Here is a 7,181-nt window from a genome sequence, read left to right as displayed (position 1 = left end):
TGGATTATAGTTTGAATCTCGTGTTAGGACAGCACTATCATGGCACTTAAGACCTGTAATCCGTGCAACATCTTCTTGGGTCATGGTGATCTCAAAACCCCGAAATTGGAATGTGTTTATCTTATGGTTCCACTTATTGACCAGGTGGGTCATGGTGTTCCAGCAATTTTCAAAATAATGTTGGTCCAGAAGGCCGCCGAAGTGCATCTTTCGTAATCGGTCCTTTTGATATTCACTCAGCTTTCTGAACCACGACAAAACTACAGGCCATTGACACCGCCCTTTCAGCTTTTCACCTGCTGCTCTACTTTTCTTCTGACATGTCTGTAATACAAAACATCAAATCATAGTTAATCGCTATACATAGTAATCTCTATCGCGGTAATCGCTATACATAATAATCTCTATCGCAGTAATCGCTATACATAGTAATCGTTATCACAGTAATCGCTATACAAAGTAATCACTATCACATTAATCGCTATTACAGTAGTCGCTTTAAAGAGTAATCGCTATACGTAATAATCGTTGTACATAGTAATCACTATACATAGTAATCGTTATACATAATAATACCTACAACAGTGCATCGCGATATACAACAACGATTAACGTACCTTGGTCACACTTTTCTCCTCTTTATCCCCTCCCTTCCTCTGCTTTTGTACTTCTTCCTTCCTTTCGTCCATCGTCTGCTTTTTCCTTTTTCTTTCATTCTCTTCCTCCTGCTTCTTCTTTTCTTTTTCCTTCTCTTCCTTGTTCTCCTTCTTCCTTTCTCTTTTATTCGCTTCCTCGTCTTCCTTTGTCTTTCCTTCTCTTCCTCGTCCCCTTTTTCCTTCCTTCGCCTTTCTTTCTCTTCCTCATCAGCCTTCTCCTTCCTTTGTATTTCATTTTCTTTCTCGTCCTCCTTCTCCTTCTTCTTTCTTTGCATTTCCTTCTCTTCCTCATCCTGAATCTGCTTCATTTGCCTTTCCTCTTCCTTCTTCTTCAATTGTCTTTGCTTCTTTTCTTCCTCCTTCTTTTTCAACTGTCTTTGTTTCTCTTTCACCTCCTTCTTCTTCGATTGCCTTTGCTTCCCTTCCTCCTTCTCCTTATTATTCATTTGCTTTTCCCTCTCCTACTCCTTCTTTTGCCTTCACTTCTCTTCCTCTTCTTTATTCTTACTTTGCTTCTCCCTCTCCTCCTCCTCCACCTCCTCCTTTTGCCTTCGCTTCTCTTACTCCTTTTTTTTATTCTTTCTTTGCTTTTCCCTCTTTTCCTTATTTTTTTCTGTCTTTTTCACTCCTCCACCTCTTTCTTCATTTGTATTATCCTCCTTTGCTTTTCAAAATATTCTTGCTTCATCAGTTGCCTTTCCTTCTCTTCCTTCTCCTTCTTATTCTTTAATTGCCTTTCCCTCTCCTCATCCTCCTGCTTCTTCCTTTGTCTTTCCTTTTCTTCCTCGTCCTCCTTTTCCTTCCTTTGCTTTTCTCTCTCCTCCTCCTCCTCCTTCTTTTGTCTTCGCTTCTCCTCTTTCTCCTTATTCTTCCTTTGCTTTTCACTCTCCTTCTCCTCATCCTTTTGCCTTCGCTTCTCTTCCTCCTTCTCTTTATTATTTTTTTGCTTTCCCCTATCCTCCAAATCCTTCTTCCTTTGCCTTGATTTCCTTTGCTTTTTTTCATTATCCTCCTCCTTTTTTTCATTTTGCTTGTCTTTGTCATCCTTCTTCTTCTTTTTCATCGTTGGATTATCATCTTCAATATCAGACGGATTAGGCTCTGATCTATACTTTACCTACAATTACTCCATTTCTTTATCATTCTCAATCTTCATTATTCTATAGTACGCTACTACTTGCTCATACAAAGCATACTCTTGGACGATTACGTCAAGAATTTTCCCCGCTGATGATGAAGCATTTCTTCTCTTAGTAATATAAGTCATTGGAAACCTGCACAACAAAAAAACTTACTGAGACATCAAAGGGTGCTCCGGGGAAAGAAGATGAATGTTAGAATTTTTATGGAATGTTTAGGGGGAAATATTGCGAAGAACTTTTTTTATAGCCGAGGAGTTTAATGCTTATCGGACCCGCCAAAGATTTTTTTTGTCAGTTCACATTTTTGGTGGTTCACGTCTTATAATAAAAGATTTTAAAATGACGTCATTGTCGGACACAATGATCTGCCTTTGTTGCAAAAATATTGTCATAGTATAATGCAATCGGATGATCAAATATCATACAAATAGATTTGAAAATTATTGTTGATAGCTTATAAATCGATATATAGAATCAAGATAGAAATCGATATTTAGAATCAAGTCAATATCTTAAATCGATATTAAGAATCAAAACAACATCTTAAATCAATATGGAAATTCGTATTGATATCTTAAAAATCGATATTTAGAATCAAAATAATGTCTTAAAATGATATTAGGAATCAAAACAATATCTTAAATCGATATTAAGAATCAGCATAGAAATCGATATTAAGATTTAGAACAATATCTTAAATCGATTTGAAAATTCATGTTGATATGTTTAAAATCGATATTTAGAATCAGAGCAATATTTGAAATCGATATTAGGAATGAAAACAACATATTAAATCAATATGTAAATTCTTATTGATATCTTAACAATCGATATTTATAATCAAAACAATATCTTAAATCAGTATTAAGAATGAAACAATATCTTAAATCCTTATTAAGAATCAACATAGAAATCAATATTAAGATTCAGAACAATGTCATAAATCGATTTGAAAATTCGTATTGATATCTTAAAAATTGATATTTAGAATCAAAATAATATCTTAAATCGATATTAATAATCAAAACAATATCTTAAATCGATATACAAAATCACGATAGAAATCAATATTATGTTGAATTGTCGTATCAATTACTAATATATTATTCTTTGTCTATTGTGATTTATACATTGAATATCCTATTGTGATTTGCCTTTATGAGCTTTATCTAAGTGATTTACTTGATACCGATTGTCCTTTCGCGAATTAATTTTATGAGCTTTGTATAAGTGAACATGTCCTACCGTGATTTATATAATGGCTGATTCATAAAAAGTGGAAAGAAAAATACAATAAATAAATCAGCACGATGTTTAGGCATAGTAAACTATAAATCGAGTTAACTTCAACGATACATTACAACCACATTCATTTACAAAATATATGAGTGTTGCACATTCTTTGCTTCTCATGCAAATATCCTCGGCTGAACATTCTTTGCTTTCAGAGTGTTGCCCATTCTTTGTTTTCAGAGATCCTCTAATGTTATCACTGTTGGCACAGAGTTCATATTTCAGCTAGCAAGAGCTCTAGAGAGATATATATGTGATCGGCACATAGAATCGCTTTGCAACAGAAAATGAGCACACTCTTGAAAATATGCTTCACAAACCAATGCTCAGGCACTCACCACTAGAAAGAACCGATACTATGTGCATATTTGTCATGAAGTATATCGAAGGTAGACAGATATTTTTTCAACTACGAATTATGGTTTGCAAACAATGAAGGGTTCAACAGTAGGAATAGATTAAATAGATGAACATCAACATCACCCCTTATCTATCATCCAGAATATGTGTGCTTGCTCCGGTATGACGGCAACAATTGAAGATGATTATGATTGTTATATTCTGAGTAAGCTTCGATATACTTCACGACAAATACGTCATAGTCGTATGTGTCATGAATATATCGATGTATACACAAAAGATAACAACCATAATCATCATCAAAGATTATACAGATCTTTCATCACGGCGTGAAACAACTACGTTATCAGCATCAAAACCCATCTATCAAGCACAAATAGAAGGAACACAGACGAACAAAGAAAAAAGAAAAATACAAGGGAGAAGAAGAAGAAGGCAGAGGAGAAAAAAGAAGAAGAAGAAGAAGTTGCGCTGCCGCAAAAAAGAGGAAGAGAGGTTAAATAGATTAGGGTTTTAGACATAGACAACGGGTCGGGTAGGGTAGGGTTTTACATAGAATAGGGTTTTACACAGATCTATATTAGGGTTTTACATAGAATAGGGTTTTACGCATGTGTACACAAATTGATACAATGCTTAGACTTAGTAAAGTACAAATCGATTTACAATTTGATAATCATTAAAAAGTTGTAAATCGCTATCATTGTTATATAGAAGAAGTGTTTTATCACGATCTGTATAGCAACAAACATTAAGTTAAAGTTGCAAATCATTATCATTGCTTTATAGAAAAAGTGTTCTATCAAGATATTTACAACAACGGACCTATATCGTTAACGATGTGTCCTATAGCGATTTTTGTTTACCAGCTTTGTCTATGTGAACGATATCCTATCGCGATTTGCTTTTATGAGCGTTTTCTACGTGAACGATATGTTGTATCATGATTTACCTAATGACTGATTCATAAAAGGCGGAAAGAAAATAGCTTTAAACAAATCGACACAATGTTTAGACTTACTAAAGAACAAATCAACACGATGTTTAGGGTTTAGGATTTAGGGTTTAGGGTTTAGGGTTTTGGGGTTCGGAGTTATGATCTAGGGTTTAGGGTTTAAGGTTAAGGGTTTAGTAATTTATTAAGGGTTTAGGGTTTAAGGTAAAGGGTTTAGTAATTTATTAAGAGTTTAGGGTTTAGCGTTAGGGTTTAGTAAGATATTAAGGGTTTAGGGTTTAGGTTTAGGGTTTAGAGATTTAGGGTTCAGGGTTTATGGTTTATGGTTTAGGGGTTATGGTTTAGGGTTTATGATTTAGGATTTAGGGTTTAGGTTAAAGGGTTTAGGGTTTATGGTTTATGGTTTATGGTTTAGGGTTTATGGTTTAGGGTTCAGGGTTTGAGGTTTAGGGGTTATGATTTAGGGTTAGTGTTTAGGGTTTAGGGTTAGGGTTTAGGGTTTAAGGCTTAGGGTTTAGTAATATATTAAGGGTTTAGTGTTTGTCGTGAGGGTTTAATCAGATATTTTGAACTTAGGGTTGTGGTTTATGGTTTATGGTTTATGGTTTATGGTTTATGGTTTATGGTTTATGGTTTATGGTTTATGGTTTATGGTTTATGGTTTATGGTTTATGGTTTATGGTTTATGGTTTATGGTTTATGGTTTATGGTTTATGGTTTATGGTTTATGGTTTATGGTTTATGGTTTATGGTTTATGGTTTATGATTTATGGTTTAGGGTTTAGGGTTTAGGTTTAGAGTTTACGGTTAGGGTTTAGGGTTTAGGTTTAGAGTTTACGGTTAGGGTTTAGGGTTAGATACTTGTAGTTGTAATTGACACATGTGCGTGAGGAATAACAATTGTAGGGACATGAGGTGACCATTTGCGTGTTCAAATCATTGCTCGTTTAGCAATTTCTATGGAAATCGCTTTAAAGCATCATACCTGTAATTAAATAGTTGTCACGTGAATCTCTATCATTAGTAATTACAAAACACTATTACATCAAATATATAAATTGTTTCTAATTTAAATGTACAAATTGTTGCTTCAAACTTACAAATCGATGTATAAATCGCACTCTTCATAAGTACATATCGTTGTAATATTTGGGCTTCAAGAGTAAACCTCGTTGTACGATTTAGCAAACTTGAGTACAAAGCTTGGTAACTTTATATATCATAAATCGCTACTGCGTTAAATGTATAAATCATTGCTGCTTTAAACATATAAATCTTAACTCATAAATCATAAATCGTGTCGATTTGGCTTTGTTACCAAAATATGTGTCATTCAATATCTGATGGATCAGGCTTCGCGATTTGTATTTATGATTTATGAAGTTACCACGATTGCTGTTGTTCAGGGTTTGTGAGGCATAACATTATTTATGTTTATCGTATCGATTTGTAATATGAAAAAGCGATTATGCTGAATTGTCGTATCGATTTGTAGTATATTATGCGATACGTATATCAATGTTAGTGTTCAAATCGTTGCTCAGTTAGTGATTTCTATTAAACTCGTTGCACGTTATTTAAAGTATGAATCATTGTAAATAGATATTATGTGTTTGCTAGTGTCAATTATTACGATATTTGTCGTATGAATCACGTCAAAATATGCTAATACTATAATTGTTACTTTTATTAGCATGGTAAATAATAACTCGAAGATCATTACAAATAATTGAATCACCTTTCCTTTGGCAGGGTCAACCCATTCTTTGTAAAGATCTTCAATTATTTCTCTTCGATGAGTATGTACAACCACCAATTGAAACAATATTGAACATAACAAACATCAGAGAAACTATATCGATTTGAATGGTGCAGTGGGCTACCATTACGAATGAGCTCGTTTGCTTGCAAAGGATATGTGAGATCTGACCCCTCATATAGAGTTGTTGTCAGAACTTCTGCAAAAGAACATGGAGCTACCAGCTGCAGAGTATACTTTTAAATATGCTCTTGTTGATTTAATATTTGATAGATCTTCATCTGCACGACAAAGGGTGGTCCGACAACAGACAACGATAAAAGGTGGTTCGGCAGCAGACAACGGTAAAAGGTGCTCCGACAATAGACGACGGCAAAGGGTGCTCCCACGGCAGCATACGATAGCAAAGGGTGCTCCTCCAAAGGTGTAAGGGTGATCCAGAATAGAGAGGGTGACATATTTCGAGGTTGAGACTCTTCAAGCAACAGTGTTGCTTAGGGTGAAAACAAAAGGTTATCCTCCATTTTTTGGATGGAGGAGATTTTGGTACATTACTCGAAAGGTTGTTTCATGGCACTAATGGCGGGAAAGGATACTTAAGTCTTTGCAAATGTGCCAGACTTTGATGCAAAGTGATGCAGACACACACGGGGAAACGAGCCCCATGTGCTTACATACGTGGTGCTCTGCGATCATCGCAAAATTTTTCCTCTCATAATGTTCTCTCTCTTCCTTCTCTTTTCCTTTCCAACCTCTTATTTTCCTCCTTTTTGAAGGGAGGAAAGATAAAAAGTACGGAAAAGAAAGAGAGAAGAGAAAAAGAAAGAAGAGAAGAGAAGAGGAACTCTTTTGCGGGTCTCACTTGACCTTAATTTTAAAGAATTTTTGAAATAACTCGCCTCCGTTTTTGAAATATTTGCGGGAAAAATCGGGAGACGGGATCCGCTCGTCGGTACGAGGTTCGACCGTTCCTGGCGCCTTTACCAGGGGTAATCGAACCAAGGGTCGAATTTTAT

The sequence above is a fragment of the Nuphar pumila genome, chromosome 11, assembly GCF_984573655.1.
Source record: "Nuphar pumila chromosome 11, dmNupPumi1.hap1.1, whole genome shotgun sequence".
Taxonomy (NCBI): Eukaryota; Viridiplantae; Streptophyta; class Magnoliopsida; order Nymphaeales; family Nymphaeaceae; genus Nuphar; species Nuphar pumila.
Note: the sequence above shows the minus strand (reverse complement) of the source record.